The following is a 23,836-nucleotide window of genomic DNA, read 5'->3' on the forward strand; positions in this document are numbered from 1 at the left end:
CACCAGGTCTCCCCATCCAGGGGACATGGTCAGAAAAGGGGCACCAGAGTTCATGTGATAGTCAGATCTCACTCTCCACTCAACGGTGGAGAATATCCTGTTTGTCGGCTAGGTCTTGGTAGGGGTTCGAAGCTTACTGCCTATATTCTCCTTGGCTGGTGCCTTAGTTTGAGGAGGACCCCAGGATCCAGATCTGAGGCCGGGCTTCTAATGCAACAAGGGCTTTTAGCTCTAGATGCTAAGCTTGCCAAACCAGAGGCTTATTGCTTAGGGCTTAGAGCAGAGCACTATGTGCAGCAGCCAGACACACAGCTGGAGAGAGGACTCTTGGCTCTGTCTTTTGCACTCTTCTAGAGCTCAGAGCTCTCAGCTTAGCCTCCTGTCTTTGGCTTTTCACAGCCTCTCATCTTTACTTGCTGGTGTCAGTTTCTAGGTTGACTCTCACCCTCTTCACACCTCCGTCTCTAGTTACTTTCTTGAGCCTTTCGGCCATTTTGCCTTCTAGTGTTGTAGCTCAGAACTCTGGGTATTAGAGTCCCTAACTCTTGGATGGCTCTGGATGGTACAGCTCTGGGCCCTTAAGTACCAAGTCCTTTAGTTTTTACTGACTTGGGGATTCTGAGCCACCTCTTGGTGTTACAGCTCTGAGTATCAGGACCCTCAGCTCCTGGTGTCCCCTTGGAAGTCACCTCTTTACTGCTACTGCTGGTTGGAAGCCCTGGGTTTTGTTTTGTTTTTGTTTTTTTTGTGTGTGTGTTTTGTTTTTCAAGACAGTGTTTCTCTGTATTATCTTGACTGTCCTGGACTTGCTTTGTAGACCAAGCTGGCATCAAACTCACAGCAATCTGCCTGCCCTGGTTTTTTTCCTGCATTTCATGTAACCAGCCCAGCCTGTTCTACCCATGATAAAGACAAAAGTATACAAAAGGCCACTAGGAGGAAGACTTTATTAGGACCTAACACTGAAGCAAATGAAAGAAGGTCCAAGGCTAAGTGGTTAAAGTGTAGGGAACACCCCAAAGGGTGTTATTACAAGTATGCCATGAAACTGTATAATTTGTACCAATCACAGCACGGCTTCCAGTTTCACTAAGACGACTCACATATAGACCAGACAACAAGCTTTGAATAAGAACCAATTACAAGTCATGTATAGATAGATGAAAGCTTGTATTGCTCGGTCAGAACTAGCCGCTAGGTCACTGTGGGCGGTGCTCTTTCTCTGAACCTGTTTCCACAAGGTCCAGAGCAGCCAAGGCTGGGTCTCAAGGGCAGTATGGGGCAAGGCCATCTGGAGGCTACTTGGGCTTGTCAGAGTGGAATGGCAATGCTGTTACAGGCGGGAGAAGCTGTGACTGGAATAAATGCCTCCTAAAGCGGATGCCATTGCCAACCACTGAGGGCACTGAGTGCCTACAGCAGGGGTAATTTCCTCAAGACATTCAGGAAGAGTTTAAAGCATGGGTTACCATGACAACAGTCCAATGCTCACCCAAAAGCAGACTGCTTGGTGTGTGGTGGTTTCCTGCTTAAGGTGGTTATAGGTGCAATGGAAGGTCTAGAAACTGTCAGAGTCACATCAGGCCTCCAGAAGCCTGATTGGAAAGAAAAGTAGCCATGAAAGGGTGCTTACAATAAAGACTTGCCATTGTATGTGTTCACATTCATAGATGCATATGTTCATGTGTGATGAATGTGGGGAGGTGCATGTAGAAGCCAGAGAGCAACCCTGACTGTCATTCTTTAGGAGTCATCTGTGACTCACTATTAATGAATGAAGTAGAGTCTCTCACTGGCCTGGAACTCATTGAATTGAATAAGGTGGCTGGTCAATGCAACTCTAAGGATCCACCTGTGTCCACCTCCTTGTGCTGGGATTACAAGTACATGCAATACACTGCCACATGGCGCGGTCGAGCCGAAGACAACCAGAGGCCCGCTCTCCACTGCAGGAGCTGCTATGATGTGCATGCAAGTATGTATTAGAGAGATGGGAAAGACAGAGAATCTGAACCATTGGAGCACTGTGAAGAGACATGGAACTGGAGACACAAGGGTGGGGAGAAACAGCTTGATGAGTAGCCTTGACTGCTACTCGAGGCCATGGTGAAACCCCAGTTCATGCTGCCACTGAGGGTGCATGGCTGGGTCCATGACCATCTGGCAAGCAGGGGTCTACGTCTATGTCGGTGACCTATATTACCACCAAAGGCCATGTAGACGTCCCAGGTCTAGGCTGCCACCTGGGACAGAGGTGCCATAGTTGGCTCTGTTCCTTACTGGCTGCAGTACTTTGGAGAGCAGGACCTGCATCTCACATGGGCAGTACAATAGAGATGGCCCTGGTGGCAGGGACATGGGGAGAGCTGGCCCTGCCCCTCACTTGCTGTGGCACTGGATGAACTAGGCTAGGCAGGGCTAGAGAGCTTACCCTGGTGGTGTGGGTGCAAAAGAGCTGGCAGGCTAACCAACTCAGCTACCACCCATGGCCCAGATCCAGGACTTTGAGTTGGGCCACCCCAACGTCTATCCCATCTATGAACTGTTGGAGGGAATTGAAGGGGCAGGTCTTGCACATCCAAAGCTGGAGGATTTCCATGAAACAGGCCAAAACCAGGATATCTAAGAGGAGTCCTGATGAGGATCCAGTATTGGTAGAGTGCCAGAAGTCAGAGGCCTCAAAGAAGACCAATGATTCACTGCCATGAACATTTGCAAGTAAAGATGTATGGACTGAAGGGTGTACTGTGTGGCACACTGTGGCACACTACAGTGTCCATGGTGAGATTTTGTTTGTTTTGATTTTGGTTTGCTTTTTATATTTTATTTTCTTTGAGGGGGAGGTTGCAAAGGCAGAGAGCAGATACAAAGGGATGGTGATGAGTGGTATTGAGGTACATGATGTAAAATTCACAAAGAATCAAGAAAAATTAAACACACACACACACACAACAACAACGACAACAACAACAACAGAACACAAGTGAAAAGCCAGATCTCATTATAGGTGGTTGTAAGCCACCATGTGGTTGCTGGGAATTAAACTCAGGACCTTTGGAAGAACAGACAGTGCTCTTAACCTCTGAGCCATCTCTCCAGTCCCATCTAGTGCTTTTTTAAACACAGATCTGGGAGGTCAAACTCTGCTCCTCAGCCCAAGATCAACCTCCTTTAATACTTATGTGTATGAGTTTTTGTCCATGTGTATATCTCTGAATCATGGACATGCCTGGTAACTACAAAAGAAAGCATCAGATACCCTGCAACTTGAATTGCAGATGATTTTGAGTTATCATGTAGGTGCTGGGAATTGAACCCAGGTCCTTGGAAAGACCAGCCAGTGCTCTTAGCCACTGAGCTATCTCTCCAGTTCCATTAACACTCTTAACAGTAACAGTGTTAGCTGCCAGTCACATATTCTCAGGAGTACACAGGTCATTCCATCTTATCTCAGAGTCATACAATCTGTGATAAAGCTGAGATGGGATCTGGGCCTCTCAACTGCTAACCTCATGTAATTTTCTGGCCAGTGAGTTTGGACTGTTTTTTGACATACTAATCTACTCGATTCTGTGCAAATCAAGTTAGTTTTCTTGGGTTCAGTTTTCACTTCTTCTGAAAAAGTCTATCTATGTAAGGACACAGCATACAACCAACACTGCTAACTCCTGGCCTGAGTTCAAACAAAAACCAGACTAAACGCTGAATCAAAGCTCTCTGCAGCCTAGAGGTAGGACTCAAATCTGAAATTAAATCTATTTTGCTCACCAGCTTAATGACATTGTTACTTGTTTTTTTAATTAAGTCACCCTAAATTGCTATACTGAACGAATTTTAAGAGCTCGTAGAAATGCTGTGGCCTGATGTACTTTAACGAGAAAAATAAAATTGAATTGGTTCTTGTCTCACAGGCTTAGGTAAGGGTCTTTCTAAAAACAGCTTAAAAGGGTTTTACCAACGAATAAAGTCTAGACATTCCAGAATGTTCACTATGTCCTCCAGGATCTGGGAGCTAAATTCTTATTCTCCCAAAGCAAACCGATGAATATCCTTATTCATCAAAGAGGATTCATGACCCTGGTAGCCAAGGGATCCATGAAAGGACCAGCAAACAAAGTTTTCACCCAAACAGATGGCAGCAATTTTTAAAGCCATGGAAGAGATGAATTTCCTCATTTTATTCCTTTCAATTTTCCAGAATCGAATCATTACTTGTGGAAAGGCAGGTCCCATCCCCTAATCTCAGCCTTAAGGAAGGCTCATCGTAGACAACTCTTTCCTAAAAGGGCCGAACTAGAGTCAGTATGTCACCATTACACTGAGAAACAAAACCCGGTATTACCTCTTCCTGGGGAGACCGCCTAGCTGAAAACAGTAATGCCATTTCCCAGCAGACCAATTCGTTTGCACAACAATATGCCACTGCTGTTCCTTAGCAACCATGGGTGCTCTTCAAAGGCTTTCTGCTTGAAGAGCTGGGGACCATCTTCTGCCCCTGGTATCTAACAAGTAGCCAGAGGTCCTGATGGGACTGACTGTTGTACTGGCATCCTGGAAGCACTCACCAGACCATGGAGTTAAGAAACCAGCCACTGTTCTGATCTCAGAGCAACCAAGCAACTGTATCGGCCATCACTCACGGTGTGCAGGCCAGCGGGAGACGTATGATAAGACTGACTCCGGTCTACTCTGCTTGGCATTTGCTATGGCATTCAGTTCTCCCTGCCCTTCTCTCATCTCCTTTTTCCCCCACTCTTCCTCTGAAAGGGACCAGTGAAATATGAGGCAATTAGGATGCTGAGATGCTGTGGAATTGTTTAAGCAAAGAAACCTCTATTACTTAAAGTGACAGGATACCATATATTTGACAGCCTGTGATGAAAAATTTTAGTACCTGTAAAAAATGGTATTGGTATCTAAACACAATAGGAAGGAAAATATATTCTCAATGCTTCATTAGGTTAGGCAATCAGCCATATGTGTGCACATGTATTGTACCTGTATATATATATATGTAGAAGCCAGAGGTCAACTTTGAGTCTCTTCTTCTATAGCTTTCCACCATATTTTTTTCAGACAGGGCCTCTCACTGAATCTGGAGATTGACAGTTTGGCTACTCTGGAGGGTGAACGGGTCTCCGGGATCTAACTGTCGGTGCTCACTCACTGCTGGGGCTAAAGGCATACACCTCCACACACGGCTTCTTATATGTGTTCTGGGGATTCAAACTCAGGTTGTCACACCTGCCCAGCTAGCATTTTACCCACCGAGCCATCTTCCCAGCCTTTAGGTCATAAACATTAAGTCTGGATTTATCACTATTATTTATTTCCAGAATTAAAATCCTGGTTGAATGTCAGTGACTTGCTTTCCCCCAAGTTTCCAATAGACCATCTTCCTGTTGTTCAAAGAATTTCGTGTTACATATGGCACAAAATGACTACATGGCTGATTTATGCTTCACAGCAGATACTGAGTGTATGACAGTTTGTGTTCTGTGGTTGTTTTCCTACTGAAAAACCTCTGGTGTGGGATATGGAAAGTTAACACTGGTTTCAGATCAATACTGTATACATTCATTTGTATGCTTGTTTGTTGATTTATCCAACAAGTATTTTTATGAGCATCTTGCTGCGCTGAACTAGGTTATGAGTTAGAGATCATCAAGACAAACCTGGCTTCTAAACATAGGCGTGTGTGTGTGTGTGTGTGTGTGTGTGTGTGTGTGTGTGTGTGTATGTATATCTACATATATACATATACACAGTTATAGGCATATATAGCATTATAGGCATAGAGGGTAAAAGTAAAAAATGATACAGCATACCAGTGCTAAGGAGGGGCGTGTCAGGAAGGATGCTAAAGGAGAACCTAGCAACACATACTCCTTTAGACCTAGAGAGAATGAGGAAAGACTTCCTGAAGGAGACAGGATGGGACAGGACTAAAGGCATATACAAGCATTCTGAAAAGAGTGGGTACAGGGTACTTAAGGGTGGAGGCAAAAAGTATGGGTGGGGATGAAAGAAAGAACCTCACTCCCAGTATAGCTGGGTGGGATATAATGTGGTCAAGGGAAGCAAACTGGGGCCAAATCGGAAAGGGAAGCGTTAAAAAGGGTCTTGAGAGGAAGAGGGTATTTATAGGTATGGCCTGGCCCCTCTGCTACCTAGCTTCTACCAGAGTGACGCTATGCCACGAGACCACTTCTCCCCTTGGACTATAATACTGACTCCACCTACTTCAGAGACTAATCAGAACACTTAATAACTGCACTTAATAGCTCCTCCATTTTTTTTTTTCAGCACAAAATAGTATGCTTTTTTAGAAGCTAGTGAGATGACTCGGTGGGTAAATGCACTTGCCAAGCATGCCCACCGACCTGAGTTCAATCCTCAGAACTCACAGCAGAAGGAAAGAACTGATAGTCAGAGGTTCTTCTCGGACCCCAGTACTCCCACTGTGGTGTGCATGTTCCTTCATGCATGCACCTGTTCAAGTGCACACACACGCACATGCTTCTCACACACAACAGTAAACAACTTTTTAAGGCTGGATTCCTTATGTTCTCGATCTTAAAAGTACTGAAAAGCATAAAGACCATACACGCTAGCTCGCCTCATGTTTTAGGTAACAGAGGTTATAAAAAGGAATGTGGTCTTAAGGCTATGACTTCAAAAGCAAACCCAAAGAAGCAGAACTGTGTCAAACTACAGAGCTTCTCACAGCACAGAGACAACTGACAAAACGAAACTGCAACCTGAAGAATGCAGAAACAATGAGGTGCCTGAGAGAAAGACAACATGCAAACTACATGAGGAATCATGCAACTCAATAGCAAAAAAGATGACACTGAAAAATCTCAAAGGTACAAGTGTGATGGCTCCTACTATAATCCCAGTACTCAGGAGCCGGAGGCAGGAGGATTAGGAATTCAAGTCCAGCAGGATTCCATGAGGCTTTCTCCAAAATGATACACAGTACAGGGGAGAACTTTAATTGCTTCTTCTTCTAGGTCTGGGGAAGATGCTCTAGTGAGGCGTCTCTAGGATATGAGGGAAAGGTGAGGTTTGGATGCCGCCAGTAGGAAAACAAATCGACAGAGCCATTATGGAAGATAGTGTTGAATGTCTCAAAAAAATAAAAAGAGAATTAGAATATGACCCAGGATCCTATTACTGGGTATTTACCCAAAGGAAATCAATCAAGACACCTGCACTCCGCGAAGAGTTCACTGCAGCCCTCTTCCCAATAACCAAGATACAGAAACCGTCTGTGTCCATCAATAGATGGGTAGCTAAAAGACAATGTGGCATATACTCACCTTAGGGTGTTAACTAGTCTTTACAACATAGGGCATCCCGCTCTGTGGCAACACAGGAGAATCTGATGCTATATCAACTGAAATAAGGCACACACAGAAAGATTAACTACTGTTCTACTAGTTGGTAAATACTATATATTTTGTGGACTTTAAGGAAGATGAACTCAGACACAGAATAGAATAGTGGTTGCCAGGGGTTGCCATGGAGAAAATGGAGAATTGGATAAAGCAGTTCCATTAGAAGATGAATACATTCTGAGGATCAAATGTTCAGTGTGGTAACTACTGTTAATGCTTTAGATATTTGACTCGCTGTTGTGATAAAGTACCTAATTGGAGCAGTTAAAAGGAAGGATTAATTCTGGCTCACAGTTTCGAGGGGACACAGTCCACCGTGACAGGGAAGGCGCAGGGGTGGGAGCTTGAGGTGGTTGGTTATACTGTGTCTATAGTCAGAAAGAAGAAAGAAATAAACGTCTGTGCTCAGCTTACATCCCTCTACGCCTTTCAGTCTAGATTCACCCACGTTTAGGATGGGTGTTCCCTCTTCAGTTTGAAACGTTTCTAGAAATGCCTTCACAGACACACCCAGAGATGCCTCCTAGGTCATTTCAAGTTCAGTCAAGTTAACAATTAAGATGAACTATTACAACTGGTAACAATGTATCATAGACTTAAAATTTACTTTTGCAGACCTGAAGTATCCTAAATATACTTATATACAATATGGTAAGTAGATGATGTGACAGATATGCTAATTGCCTTGATTAACATTATATTCATCTATCAAAACACATTGTTTATACAGTAAGTGCATTCAACTTTTACTTGCTGGTTATGGCTTAGGCAAAGCCTATGGAAATAAGCAAATGTGAATAGGTTCTTTGAAGACCTGGAAGGTTTTGTATGTTTAGTAAAGCTCCAAATCCAAGCTCCTAAATGTAGTGGAAATTTTGGTGTCCTTAAAAACTCAAGTTATGCTGGGCATGGTGGCACACACCTTTAATCCCAGCACTCAGGAGGCAGAAGCAGGCAAATTGCTGTGAGTTCGAGGCCAACCTGGTCTACAAAGCGAGTCCAGGACATCCAAGACTACACAGAGAAACCCTGTCTTAAAAAAACCAAAAAACCAAACCAAAACCAAACCAAACAAAACAAAACAAAAAAACCAACCAAACAAAAAACCCCTCAAGTTATGTTATGTAAACATGTTTTTGTTTTAATCCTATGTGTGGGATACAGGGTTCCTTCAGATTATCTACATCAGCAAACTATTTGCCTCATGCAGGCTCTGAGAAGGGCTCTTTGCCAGCTGCAGATAGTTTAATCCTGATGTCTCTGGAGAGGGAATAAATACCAGAGCCCAGAGAGAGAGAGAGAGAGAGAGAGAGAGAGAGAGAGAGAGAGAGAGAGAGAGAGAGAGAGAGAGAGAGACAGGGGCCTCTGAGGAAGGAGGACTCTGCTGCTCTGCCCTGCTGCTCCTGGCTGCTGTTGATACAGTTTGATGAGAAGACGTAAGAGACGTCCTGAAGTGAAGATTGGACTTGTCCCCCAGGGAACCCAATGACCAAACCAGCAGGAAGTAGCTAAGGAGAACTACTCCCTGTCTCCCTGCTAACCTTCTTTCTCTCCTACCTAGTGTTGGGGTGGTGGAAGGGAGAAAGAGATAATAAGAAACCCAAATATAATAAAAATAGTTTTTAAAAAGGTGCCAACATGTGGTAGACAGTCCTCTCTGTAACAGCAACTAGGGAGTATAGTTTGATTTGGATACTTTCTTCTCTTATAAGCACATGATATATATTATATATATCGTGTGTGTGTGTGTGTGTGTGTGTGTGTGTGTGTGTTCCCAACATATTTGAAAGTTCAGATGCCTGTTGATGATTTCCATCAGGAATGCCATTTGAGAAAACCTATACTAGAATCATGCAAAGACCAAATTTTTATATTTTGAATGCACAGAAGACACTTAGAGAAAACCTCAAACTTTCTCCGGTGTTAGCATCATCAATTTAAAATATAATAATGATATCATGCAAGGAGTATCTTCATGGAAGGTAACTTCTTTAAAAAATTAATGTGCCTAGAAACAAAGCCAACACAGCAAAACCAGATGCTTTGGCTCCTAACCCATCCTGTGTATTTCCCTACTGTCTCAAGACAAATTGCTATTATACACTTTATTTACTGCTTACAATGTTTCCTGAAAAGAGCAATAATAGCTGCAGACTTTGCAGGCAACATGCATCCACAGCGCGATTTAATCACTGCCTCAGAGGTTGGTCTTCTAAGCTGGGAGAACAATTGACAGCAACTCAAACATGCCACAGCCATGGCTCTTGTAACCTTAACTTTCAAAGCCTTTGAACAGACTTTAAGAAAGCATGGGCAAGCTGGGCATGGTAGCGCATGCCTTTAATCCCAGCACTCAGGGAATCAGGGGCAGGCAGGTGGATCTCTGTGAGATCAAGGCCAGCCTGGTCCTGCTAAAAATTTACATAGCCACAGTACAGTTAGGGAGACCCATAAATTAACATCAAGATGATGTTATTAAGTAAATTACAAATTTTATTCAAACTCCCCCATGTTTTCCACTAGTGTTCCCTTTTCTGTTCCTGGGTCCAGTTCAAGATAGCTTGTTACATTTAGTTCTTAGGTCTTCGGGTCTCCTTCAACCATAAAAGTTTCTCCAGCTTCTTTCATGACCTTGGTACTTTGGAAAAGCTCATCAGGCATCTTACTTTATGGTTGTGGCACTTTGCAAGAATACACTAGCGGTGAGGGACCATTCTTGTCAGGCCCTATCAGGGTGCACATTCTAGTTGCATCACTAACAACTGATGGTGCATCACCCTGGTCACATGGTTGAGGTCATGTCTTCAAGCTCTAACCCTAAAAAAGTGGGTGGGGCTTCAGTTTTACTTCCTGATGGGAGACATGCCATACTTTCCAGCATGTTATGACCATTACAATAAAACTCCTTTGGGGGAGATAACTTGAGTCTCCAGAGACACACCATTTCTCAGAGGTTTGTCTTCTTTCAGTATTCTTCCCAGGGGCTTTTCCATTCCCCTATCTGTTCCTTGCCTATCACGACTACACTTAAGAAATGCAACTCTGGGGATGGGGAAATGGCTCAGTGGTTACTAACACTGGCTGCAATCCCAGGACCGAGGTTTGATTCCTAGCGCCCACACAGTGTCTCACATCTGTCTATAATTCCAGTTCCAGGAGGCCTGACACATTTCTTCTGGCCTCTGTGTGCATGAGGCATATACACACAAAACACCCATATACATAAAAATAAATCAATTTTTAAAAAGAAGTGCAATTCTCTTAAAAAACAAAACAAAACTGTCTCTCCTCCCTCTTCACTTTTTCAGTGGTATGGTCTCATGGATATTTGTTTTATTCTCTTGTGTTATTATCCACTATATGAACTTTGTTGCTAAATTTGCAGCAATGTCCATAGCTGGGGACTCTTTCAGAAGAGCTTCTGTGCCCTTTTGAGGTCTCTGTTGGTGCTTTCTCTCCTCTCCCTCCCTACTTTTCTTCTCCCTCTGAACATTTTCTCACTTCTGGTACTACACAGCACTTTCGACTCAGCTTGTATTTTCCTTGCCGTAAAGCCAGCAACTTCTACAGGCACTCTATTTGTTTTGTTAGAAAATGATATTTTAAAAAAAATCAAAGTTTGGGCACTATACTTGATCATCGTTCTCAGGAAACACAACTGGGAGATACATATGACATTAACTTGTGAAAATATATCTTACTTCTATCAGTATATGCACTGAAGTATGAAGCACTCGGCAGTATCACCAACTTTAGGCCAGTAGAACCACCAGATTCTTTTTTTTTTTTTTTTTACTTTTATCTGCATTTATTTTATGCTGAATTTATTCCCGTGCCATCAGTCTTTGTTTCTTCTGGGGATATCTTTTTCTTCTGCGCCACCTCCTGCTCTGGCTTTGGAACAATCTGCTTGCTTCTTTTCAGTGAGGATCATCTCAATGTGGCAGGGGAGCTCATGTGCAGGTTAATCCAGCCAAGGGCTCTGCAAATTTGTCAGTGCATCATAGGCGCCTTGTTCACCTGGATATGTTCAATGAGCAGGGAATCTACATGTAAACCCTTAAGCTCAGCACTACTCTCTGCATTTTTCAGCATGTGCAGCAAAAACTCAGCACCCTTTTTTGGCCACCGACCCTGAGTCCAGCCCCACTGTCTGGCCTAGGCTCACCTCCTGACGCCAACATTATACAGCCAGAACCGCACACATTGCTTCTTTAAAGTGACATCTTTCAGATACTTAGCGGCTTTTCGGATATGCACACCCTTGATAGCCTGGGCAGTTTCCTGGGTGTTCTTAAAGTGAACGCGAAGATTTGAACCTCTTGATTTGCATGATTTTGGAGGGTTTCCTGGGTCAAGTGAGTAGCGAACCATCTTCACAGGTCACCTCTGGCCGTTGACAGGAAGCGCCAGATTTAGTTTTAAGCCAGAGCTTCTCAACCTGTGGGATGCAACCCCTGGGACTGCTGAATGTCTTTTTCACAGGGGTCACATATCAGATACTTACATTATGATCCCATAACAGTAGCAAAATTATAATTATATCATAGCAATGAAATAATTTTCTGTTTGGGAGTCGTCACAACAGGAGGAACCGTATCAAGGGTTGCAACATTAGAAAGGTTGAGAACTCTCCTGGTTTAAACATTCAGATGAGAGAGGGAGAGAGAGGGAGAGAGAGAGGGAGCGGTGTGTTTAAGTAGAGAACTCTTTTAGTTGAAGATTTCTTGAATACATTAAAATGTCTTCATTTGTTCTCAAAGCAGATGAAGCTCAGGGCAGAAGAGAAAATATAGAACCGGTCACTAACTGGGTTTGCTTGAATAAAATGTTCTCACCGGGAGCCAGTTGGTCGTGCTGGCTTTGTTTTAAAGATGTGCAAGGGGAGGCTCTGAAGGTTCCCGCAGGTTGCCAGTCCCAGAGCTGCCTTCTCCAGTATAGAGGAATCCTGAGTTGGAGCATCAGAGAAACAGAAGGAAGCGCTGAGGGTAGGGGGGTGCAATGAGGGCAGGGCATGCAGCCCAGGGTCGGGGAGAGCACAGGCCCTAGGGCAGGGCACAGCCTGGGCTCCTTTCCTCATTCACTGTAGCGGGTTTATGGTCTGCCCAGGAGCTTCGGGAGTTACACAGCAAATGCTGCTTCTGCCACCTTGGGCCGCTGCCCTTCTCTCTTTGCTCCTTTGTTTTCTCACCTGTAAGCAGGATTACAGCATCTTTCATGTCACAAAGTGATAATAAAAGGAAAGAAATAGCCGGGCGTGGTGGCGCACGCCTTTAATCCCAGCACTCGGGAGGCAGAGGCAGTTGGATCGCTGTGAGTTCAAGGCCAGCCTGGTCTACAAAGTGAGTTCAGGACAGGCAAGGCTACACAGAGAAACCCTGTCTCGAAAAAACAAACAAAAACAAACAAACAAAAACCAAACAAACAAATGAAATCTAGGCATATGTTCCTTTTTTAGTTTCCTAGTGATTTAAAGTTAACTAATTGCTGAGGATGACCCAAATGCCAAACCAACCAGGGAACAAAGAAATGTGTAAAGGCCCTTGGTGGCCAGTTTCCTTGGTGCTTGAACTGTTTCCTGTGTTCTACAAACCCTTTGTTGCACATGGAGTATTCCATTGTCTCCAAGAGAGAGAACGTGCAGTTGCTTTCTTGAACAAGTAGAATTTACAGTAAGAAGGTAGTAACCCTTCATTATGGAAAGAAGCCATGCTTTGCACACGAAAATGTTAGTACTTAAGTGTCTGGGACATTATTTAGCACTGGATCTTATGCCACTTTGGTTTGTTGAGTGTTAGAAACAGGTGGCACGTTAGTCTGAATCTTTTGAAATAGACCTTTTGAATGTGTCTTCTTCCATATCATATAGGTTGATGTATTCAATCCACACTCCCTGTGAGCTTAGATCTCCAGTGTATTCATCTGGAGATGTTTGGAAGAAAAAAAAAAAGGCGAATGTGTATAGTTCATCTTTAATAGCATCATTGAATTCTATCCTCATAACAGCTGAAAACCAAAACCACTTAAGAGGCTGATGTCCATGTAATCTTCCTTAAGTGTTCTTTGTCTTTTTATTTATTTATTTATTTGTTTTGAGACACACCTCTCACTGGACTTGAAGCTCCCTAATTTGTTAAGATCAGTAAGCGCCAGGAATCCTGTCTCTGCTAACCAGCGCTGGGATCGCAGGCACCTATTGACATAAGTGCTGAGGCCTGAACCCAGGTCCACATGCGTCCACAGCAAGCACTTCACTCGCTGAGCCACCGCCACACCCCCAGCCAGAAAGTGCAGTAACTGTAAAACATCATTGATAAATGCCCTAACTCGCATTAAAAGGGGGAAAAAACCATATAGTTTAAAATAAAGACTGTGACCGGGCTGGGCTGAGGCACTGGTGAGCAAGTCTCTTCTTGGGGGGGTGTTACTATAGACTTCTGGGATGAAAGGCTGGGAACTTGTGGGCAGGCACAGAGGCACCGTGTCTGCGTCAAGGGAGAGCACCTGGGGCGAGACTATTCCCCTGTGGCAGCCACATCTGTTCTCTGAAGTGAGAGAAAATACTGAACCAGTGTGCTTCAGATTTTGCCACTAATTATACCTGTGTTTGAACTGGCGCCAACATGCAACTGCTTGGAGACCATGGCGCTTTCCCAAGTCTTTACCTGCATAATAGACTAATGTAATCAAACGGACAGGAGGTCCCAAAGGGCTCCAATGTGCTTACACACGTGACACCTTGAACTCTGCCTTACTGATGCCGCCCAGAGGCTGGTGCTGACAAAAATGGACAGAGTTCCCTTGCAAATGCAGGGAGGGACCTCACGTCATCACTGTGACTTATAACCGCAGCCATGAAAAACTTCAAGCCTAGTTCTGCCGTTTAACAGCCCCGATCTTACCTTTCAGCCAGGATGTGATTCACTGGAGCCTGGCACCCCTCCTGAATCCCTCCTTTGATCTGCTACCTAATAACAGTGGATGAAAGCCACACACAGTGGGGTACCACTGACCAGCCACCATCACAGCATAAAAGGCCCAGGGGCTTGGACAGGGGACAAGCTCCCAAATAAAACACTGGGTCGAACAAGGTCTATTTTCTTTTCAAACCTCCTTGGTCATCTCCCTTTCCTCTGCCAAGGGATGCCCAGCTACAATGATGTCCTCTCCCAGCTAGAGTGGTCCTCGCTGGCAGCAGGAGGAAGAAGAGCTGTTGCTCAGGTTGACAGACTACTATACTTGAGGACACAGCTGCTGCCACTCTGCTCAGGAGACAGTCAGTCCTCTCGCTTTCAGGAGAGCGCACTGCGGATTATTGCAAATGACTGAGCAGTCAGCCACAGAATCACACTGGTGACTCACACATCTAACAGAAAGCCCTCCCCTGGGCCTGTAGGCCAGAATGTAGTGTCAAAGGGAAAGTGATCTTGCTAGCTAGAAACAGCAGGGAGGAAGCACAAGCCCCGGAAATACATTTTTAATTAAATGAAAGCATTTTTTTTTCCCCTCCTCTCCCGTCTCCACCCGCTCTGCTCTGCGCCTCTGACTGTCTTCCTATCCCTTTTTCTCCTGTGGTACCAGACACTCTTGGACACCCAGGGTCACATCTGTCACATCACTGCTAAGGCAAAAACAGACCCATAAGAGGTCCTGCCTCCTACTGCTGAGAGCAAGCACCCGCGCCCCCCGCCCCAGCAATCACTTTGAAATGGAAGTGAAGGTGGCACTCCACTTCAATTCCCTGTGCTAGATCACTTCCCTAGACTTCAAGGCAGGCTACCTAGTCATCAGTTACATCTATTTGCTTCTGAAATTCAGTCCTCTGTGCCCTGACGTGGCAATCTCGCTTCCAGTTCAGAAATTAGAAGCCACGGCTATAGAGCCTACACACCAGAAAAGGTCACTGAGTTCTCAGCAGTAGCAGCACTTCTACTTCTTATAAAATGAGCCCGCCATTTATTCTGAGGACAGGTCAAAACTTCTGTTAGCAACTAGATTTGTTCTCTTCCACCAGAGATGACTTTCTCTCTGTCCTCAAATATGAACAAACACCCCCGTCTCCTGTGCTTATTATCCAACAGTGTCCCCAGGGCCATACCCTTCCATCCGTTGCACTGTACCTTGTAAGTAGCATTTGGAGACTTCAGATTTTTCTCTTCATTATTTTTGCTTTTCCTTGGTCAGCTCTCCAGCTTTCACTTAGTAACTACTGCCCCATGCCCTTCATGAGGTCACACATTTCACACCCAATTAAAGCACCTAATCTTGTAACTCCTCCCACTTGAAAGCTGCCCCCCCCAACTCTCCCAGGCCTTCATTTAGTATATAAGGTTCTTCACAATCCACTAGCTCGCTTACCTCTCTAGATCCATCTGGCACCAGCTCACGCCTTAAACTCCAGCCCGCCAGGACTGACCAATGTTCTGCGAATGCAGTCACAGCCTCCCATTGTCTCATGCATGTGTGCACGCCCCTCTGCTCTTCTCTGTGCTCTCAATGTTTCATACTAACCTCTAATTTCACATTGAAGTTACATTGTAACTGTGTGTGTTATGGGAACATATTTTATCTTTGTGTCTAAGTCTAAAATATGTACTTTACCAAAAAAAAAAAAAAAAAAAAAAAAAAAAAATCCAGACAGAAAATGAGAAGAAGTAACATACATAGTATACAGATAGGTAGAAGCCAGCAGATATTATTCAAAGATGAAGGAAAAATAAGGCTTTGCATTATGGAGCATGCAAATAACATGGCCATTAAATGGCGATGTTTTTAGGTGGGGGTGGGGTGGGGTTCAATTTCACATGACTGAGGCATCACCAGCACAATCGCCCAGAACACCCTGGTTAGATTTTCCTCTATACTTTCCCCACAAATTGTAAAGAGATGAAACCATTAGAATGGTATGTGAGGCTGTCCACCAGACCCTGGTGCCAAGATGGGCCTGACTCTGATACAGCTTAGGACCCATTAAGATACATTCTACCCAGGATGGTCATAGGCAATATATACTCTCCTCCTGCTGACCCAAACTACAGGGACCCAGATGGTCTTGTTGCCATGCAGGAACATATTTCTGTTGGCAAGTTCCAAATAAAGTGAGTTTTGTCCAAGCCTGGGATGTCTGCCTGTCTTTCCTCAGCTGCATGGCAGGCAGAAGCTTTTCCCAGTACTCTGGAACTGGGCTATTTGAGAAACGGTGTGTGTTAAAATAGCAAGGGCAGTTTCTAAAGCACAAAGCGTGTAATCTACCAAGTAGGTGGAAAAATCAGAAGAAGAAGAAGAAAAATATTTACCAGTTCAAAAGACAGCAATAACAGAAAAAAAAATAATCTTAAATAATGATATCTATGATGTATAAATGCATATATATACATATGTATATACACACATATACAGACACACACTTTTAATGATAGTATAGAGTTGGGACTATAACTCAGTGGTAGTGTGCTTTCCTAACATGTTCAGTACCTAGGTTCAGTCCCCAGTACTGAAAAATAAAGGAAATAAACTGAGCTGAGCATGGTGATATAAGGCTGCAATTTCAGCACTTGAAAGGTAGAAATAGGAGGATTAGGAGTTCAAAGCCAGGCTTACCTCCATGGAGAGTTCAAGGCCAGCCTGAGTTATGTAAAAGTTTGTCTCAAAGCAATGGTGATAGAATATATTAAGATATATTAATTTTAATAAATGCAAATAGGAGCAAATACCAAGTAGAACTAAATAACTTAGAATTGAACAGGAAGTGTAGCAATATGTTGCAGGAGACATCTAGAACACTGAAATGGTCTAATTATGAAGCCACAGGTACCCACAAAGAGGCTATCCAAATATACAAGTCAAAAAGTGTCAAGGTAAAGGGGACTACACACTACTTTATCCCCCACCTCCACAGTGCCCTTAAGAGCCAATGGGAGGGGTTGTTTTCCATTTTAAACAATCCTCTGACTTTCTGTACCTATCAACTGAGTGTCTTACAGTTCTAGTGAATCCTGCCACTGCCTGGGGTCACCATCTGACTCTATAGGTGGAAGGACCCAGTATCAACCAGTTGTTTCCACTACAAATGCCAGGCCCCACCTCCCAGGTTTCCCCAGCACCAGCTATAAACTAAGGGTTCCCACAATGCTCCAAAGCCTGCAGAGCTCAGGAAGGCACATAGCCTACCATCTGCTCGTCCATCACAAAGGCTACAGCCAGAAAGCATTAAATGGAAGTGATAAATAGGGTAGGGAAGGGAGTGTGTTCGTGTGGAGTAGACTTCCCACACCCACCGTGCACACACTAAACATCTCAGATCATTCGCGAAGATGGATCATCTTCAGGGACATGACACAGGCTCTAGCCCCTCTGTCTTCCATGGTATCTGAGGCAGGGCTGTTAGTTCCCAGCTTCTCATCACAGTTTATAGTCCTCCTGGTGAATACCTCTGATCTTGAAACTATCCAGATACCCACCAAACACTGCCTCATTTGATAAAAATACACTCTTATCACTAAGGAGATTTCAAGGAATTCAAGAGCTGTCTGGCAGATGCACTCGTCATCCGCATCACCCGAGAAGTGGGCGGGTTTTAGGAGATCTGTATCAGCGGCCAGGTCAAGGGCCAACAAAAGAAAAGAGGATGCTCCAGATACTCTCCACCCAGAAAATTTAAAGCATTTTAGGAATTCCAGGCCAGAGGCAGAAGGCAGCGACCAGATATTTACTTATCATTACCACACACAGACAACTCCATCTCACAATTCCATCTCCATCACTGTTGTATGCCCACAGACACTAGAAGGGATGTTGGAAGTCCTGGACCTGGAATTAAAGGCATTTGTGAGCCACTTGATAATGGATACCTGACATGGATAGGGGACCCAAACTCTGGTTCTCTTATAGAGCTCTGATAAGCTCCTAACCACTGAGCCATCTTCCTAGCCCAATACTGTACTTTTAAGAACATAAGACATACAAGAAATCGTTATGTAATAATTAGCAAGCTATACAACAACTCTGAAGACTGACAAAGCTATAAAGATGGCCTGAAGGAATTTAGAAGGCTGGTATACACACAGATTGCATTCTATTTAGTATAATAGAACATATTTCCTAAAGATAACTAGAATATACCTAAGACTACGGGTGACAATTTTCATTCAAAATACTACAAAAACAAAAACAAAAACCCTAAGAAAACAGACTGTAAATGGCATCATTAATTGAAGAGAGAGACAAAAGAAAGCCCAGTACAATAGTTCATGCTCATTTTACCAGAACTTGGGAGGTCAATACAGGAAGATCCCAAATTCAAAGCCAACCTGAGTATCTTAGGGTTTTATTTCTGTGAAGAGATATGATGACTACAACAACTCTTATAAATGAAAACATTAGATCGGGGCTTGCTTACAGTTTCAGAGGTTTAGTCCTTTATAGAGTCATAGCAGGAAGAATGGTGGCACACAGGCAAACAGAGTGCTGCAAAGGAGTTGACAGTTCTACAGCTGGGATCAGCAGCAGGCAGCTGGTAGAGAAGTGGCTTGAGCCTCTGAGACCTCAAAGCCCACCCCCTAGTGACACACTTCCTCCAACAAAGCCACGCCTACTCCAACAAGGCCACACCTCCTAACAGTACCACTCCCTATGGACCAAGCATTCAAACACATGAGTCTAAGGGGGCCAAACCTATTCAAACCACCACATCAGGATGCAAAGAAATGCCCTGTCTCATCTGTTACCCCCCACACACCTAAAAATCTACCAACAAATAAATCATTAGGTTCAGTGATTTAAAAAAAAAAATCAATTTATATAACACGCTCATGGAACAAAAGTCTCACATTACTCTTTCAATATGATAGAGGTGAGAGAGAGAAAAACAAGAGTGCTTCCAATGCTTGACATCACCTGATTCCAAACTAAGACGGAGACAGATGAGAAAAGTCTGTTACAGGTGAATCTTACACAGCAGAGACCATCCTAAGTACATCATTAGTCTTTATAGCCATTTGGCCATATTGGGGTGACCACAGGGACGTAGGTTTAATAATTAGGACACCAATTAATATATTTTATTGAAATAACAAATTAGAAGAAAAATCATAATCAAATCATTCCTTCTAGAAAAATGTTTGGCCAGATTCAGCATTCATTCACAAGTTTGTTTTATTCTTGATGGTGCCCAAGCCCATGCCAGGCAAGGCCTCTACCAATCATTGGGATCCCTAGCCATTTACTTTGCAACTTATAAAACTAATAAACTAAAAAAATATTCTTAATTTGATAAAAAGCATACAAAAAACAACAAAGTATGAATCAGACATCATGTACTTACATTACTAACATGTGTTTAACATCCTGCAAGTCCTGGCCAGGATACAAAGATAGCAAAAGGAACAAAATATAAAAACGATCGTGGAACCGATAAAACATTATTTACAGGTATGCTTTTGTAGAAATTACTGAAGAACTTAAAGATAAATTGCTATCCAGGTTAACTAAAATATTTGGAACCAGAAATATTTTGTATTTCTTTCCTTTTTTTTACCCTTAGATTTTCAAATATTTCCATGTGTATAATGAGATTTTTTTGGGGGTGGGACCAGATCTAAGCACATAATTCATTTATGCTCCACACATACTTTGGGTCAGGAATATCCACCAAGGCCCAACTGTCCTAGGCTTGTTCCTCAGACTGTGGGATTATTGGAGGCAACAGAACCCTAAAGAGGTGGCACGTAATGGGAGAATTATGTGACTCAGAATGTGCCCCTGAAGATGGGAGAATTCATGTCTTCCTCTCTCCCCTCTCTTTGCATTTGGTCGAGAAGTCAAGGAGTTTTCTTCCCCCATAGGGGAACGCCTAAAACAACGGCGTTCATCGGTCACAGACTCAACCTCCATGTCTGTGAGCACAACAGCCTTCCTCTTACTGAACAGATTATTTTAGGGATCGGTTATATTAACACAAAGCTGCCTAGCCTAACACTTTACTTTGACAGCTCAATCCTCACACAAGATCTGTCCGGCTATGAGCTGTGCTGTGGGGTCAGGTGTGGAATTTTCCACTTGTGGTATTAAGCAGTGTTTAAAATTTTCAATGCTGGACCACTTTAGATTTTTGGACTAGGGATGCTCAATTTGTTATTAGTTAAATTAAGCAAATGTAACTGTCTTGAAAGCAATATATACAATAGAGAAATCAATTGTGTGTTTATATTCAGTATGGATCTCTTAGGAAGCCATGTCAAAAACACCATCGTCAATGGCGGCAAAAAATAAAGAACCTAACAATAAATTTTGAAAAAAAAAATTCTATTTTTTTTTTTATGTGAAATGTTTTAGGGTTTTGGCTGCTGATATTTGTTTATTCACTTTGTGTTTTCCTATTTGTCTGTTTCTGTTTCTGGTGCCAGAGACTGGACCTCAGACCTCCTGCACTCTGCCTTTGATTTACAAGTCTGAAAAGTTTAAATTGAATTGAAAAGTATGATATGAATCTCCATTAAAAAAAATAAGAATCTTATCAAAGAGATGCAACACTGTAAAAGAGAGAAAAAGGAGATAGTTTACACAGCGGTTGGGGAGGTCTGACATCGCGGAGAGTTGCTTGCTTCTGAACCTCTATGATGTGTGTCTAAGCACCCTGCTTATGACTCCCCAGTAGTGCTCATGAATTTTAAACACTGCTTCACATGGACACCACACTTTTGTTTTAAAAAACACAACGTTTGTGTCTCTGCGACACAGGATTCCTGAAAGAACACACTGATTTTGTAAACATTCAGAAACGGGGCTTAAATAATCATTCCATCTCTACAGAGGAGGTAACAGGTACGATGAAACATGGGAGGGAGAAATTGGGGAGCGCGGGGCATTCAGGCGCAGCTGTTTTGACATTTTAGTTTTAAGTGCAAGGGTTCCTGCGCAGGGTTATCCATCCCAACCCCCTCCACTCGCATACAACGTGGAAATCTGATCACAGTCCCAAAACATGTAACCGGAAGCAGGTCACAAAGGATGAAGAAGTCTGACATAAGCCTCACCTCAAAAACCTAATCTGCTGGCGCTGCACAAGCTATTTGGTTGCAATGGTAAACAGACTGCCAAAATTTTGCAGACGACTCGCTTTTTTTCTGAAAAGCGTAAATTATAGTGGAATAAGGAAGATCCATTTGCATGCCAATATGCTCCCTTAGGTGGAAGAGAAAGGCCCAGAGTGGCATCTGGTCTCCAGCATATAGCCTGCAGCCTGGTTTCTTCCTGTGGCAAGTCTGTATTGTCCCAAAACAGCTACGGCAAGGCTTTTCCAGACACTCTATACTCCCCTATCGGGGTGCGGGACCTACTTCCGCTCTCCCGAACCCAAACTGGCTTTGTGATGGCCTCAGCTAACAGAGCACAGCAGAGAAATGCTGGCTGATTTGGTCATAAAAGATGGCAATGCCCTTGCCTGGCTTTCCTCCTCCAGGATCATGTGGGGGATGGGGTGCAGAAAGGAGCTGGGTTACCCGGAAGCTGTTTCTCTAGAGAGATAACGAGGAAGCGCAGATATACTGTAGCCCTCCCAGTGCAGGCTGCACACACGGGGTGGGTTAGCAGCACACCATGCCTGCCACTGGCTGCTCAGCCAACCCAGGGGATCCCAGTAGAGCAGAGGTGAGCTATTTCTACTGAGCGCTCGTCAGACCAGAAGATCCATGGACCCAACAACCATGACTGTTGCTCCTCGATCGACCCTGAGCGTTGGGGTGTTGGTAACGCACCACTACATAATGCTGACAGAGAGTTATCATGGGTCGAGGGAGGGCAGCGAATGCACAAATATGCCCTCATCTGCCCAAAAGACGAGAAACTCAGAACCACTAAATAGCAATGTTGCCCAAAAGCCCAGATGAGGGCTCTATGCTTTACTGCAAAAAGAAGCAAAGGCCATCATAGAAAGTTAAATTTAATTTAGGACTCATCTGTCTTCTGCCATTGACCAACAATGCCAATTAGTGGACATGTGGATGAATCTATTATTTGCAAATACTTTTGTTTTTTAATTGTTTCAAAGAATGGTTGGGGTTGTCAGCTTTTGCTGACAACCTTTGCTTCTCAATGAGACTACTCAGTCATGCATTTACCCTTCATTCCCACCTGTGCTGGCAGCTATGTTTGAGATCGGGAGTCCTCAGATTCCGTGGAATCCAATAAAGCCACTGGGCTCTACATTGGCATCTGCTACTGTGTGTTAGTGAAAAGTAACCAGACTTTACAGCTGAAATAGAAACCCTGGCCCATTTCCTAACTGTGTGACCCCAGGCAAAGTGCTCAGCATTTTATCCACCTCTCAAATGGAAATAATGGCTATTTATCTTGCCGGGTGCTTATGGAATTAAACAGGGCACTGTATATAAAATATCCAACATGTTTCTTTCCCTTGGAATCCTAGCCACGATTTTAGCTGGAAGCATGAAGACCCAGGGTTTATCTCAGATAAAAGAAGCCATCACAGGAAAGCTACCCCCTTCCCCCGATACTTCTATGTGAATGATGAGCAAGAACCTGACGGAGAGTGCCAGTCTACACTGGAAACTCCCACATGAAGAGCTATGGGACCCCTCTCGCTTTGTTAGTTGTAGCTGAGTCAGTTTACCAATTCACCCCAGCAATAACTTCAACTTCTCCCTTTTGCTACCATTGGTTTATCTTTTTAATTTTTATTCTCTGGGAATTTCAGCCATGCACATAATATACATTACCGAGCCACTCCTTATCTGCCTCTCCAACTCACTTCTGGAACACCAATTATTTCCCTCTCCCAACTTCATGTTCTTTAAAAAAAAAAATGTTATTTATTCATTCACCCACTGAGTCCAATTAGAGCTCTCCTTATGCACAGGGATGTGGGGTCATGCACTGGGGCATGGGTGAACCTGGGAATCTGGTAGTCCACCCGCCTAGAGAAAAGTGACCCTCCCACTTGCAGCTGCCATCAGTACCAATGCCTCCTCAGCTAGGGGCGGGGCCTCTGGAGCCCCTCCCCACTCCAGCTGTAGGTAACCACAGCTGTTGAGTTCAGTTGTACAGCAGTCAGGTCATAGTCAGAGCACAGTATTTCATAGCACTCCTGCCCTTCTTCTAGCTCTTTCATTCATTTTTTTAAAAAAAAAGATTTATTTATTTATTATTATGTATACAGTGATCTATCTGCATGTACATCTACAGGCCAGAGGTGGGCATCAGATTACATTATAGCAATCATGTGGTTGCTGGGAATTGAACTCATGACCTCTGGAAGCGCAGTCAGTGCTCTTAACCGCTGAGCCATCTCTCCAGCCCCTTTCATTCTTTCTTGGGACAGGTTCTCAGTCTGTAGTCCTGGCTGACTTGGAACTCATGGAGATCCTCCTGCCACAGCCTCTCATGTGCTCGGACTATATGCCTGAACCACTATCCAT

General features: G+C 43.7%; 1 protein-coding gene and 1 pseudogene across 2 annotated transcripts in view; both read right to left on the reverse strand.

Moving 5' to 3' along the window:
- Nucleotides 1-23,836, reverse strand: part of Tmem108 (transmembrane protein 108) — a 267,058-nt gene that overhangs the window by 177,885 nt on the left and 65,337 nt on the right. The gene's annotated exons all lie outside the window — the stretch shown is intronic.
- Nucleotides 11,228-11,777, reverse strand: LOC127184221 (60S ribosomal protein L17-like; annotated as a pseudogene).

Source organism: Acomys russatus, chromosome 32, assembly GCF_903995435.1.
Source record: "Acomys russatus chromosome 32, mAcoRus1.1, whole genome shotgun sequence".
NCBI classification, from domain to species: domain Eukaryota; kingdom Metazoa; phylum Chordata; class Mammalia; order Rodentia; family Muridae; genus Acomys; species Acomys russatus.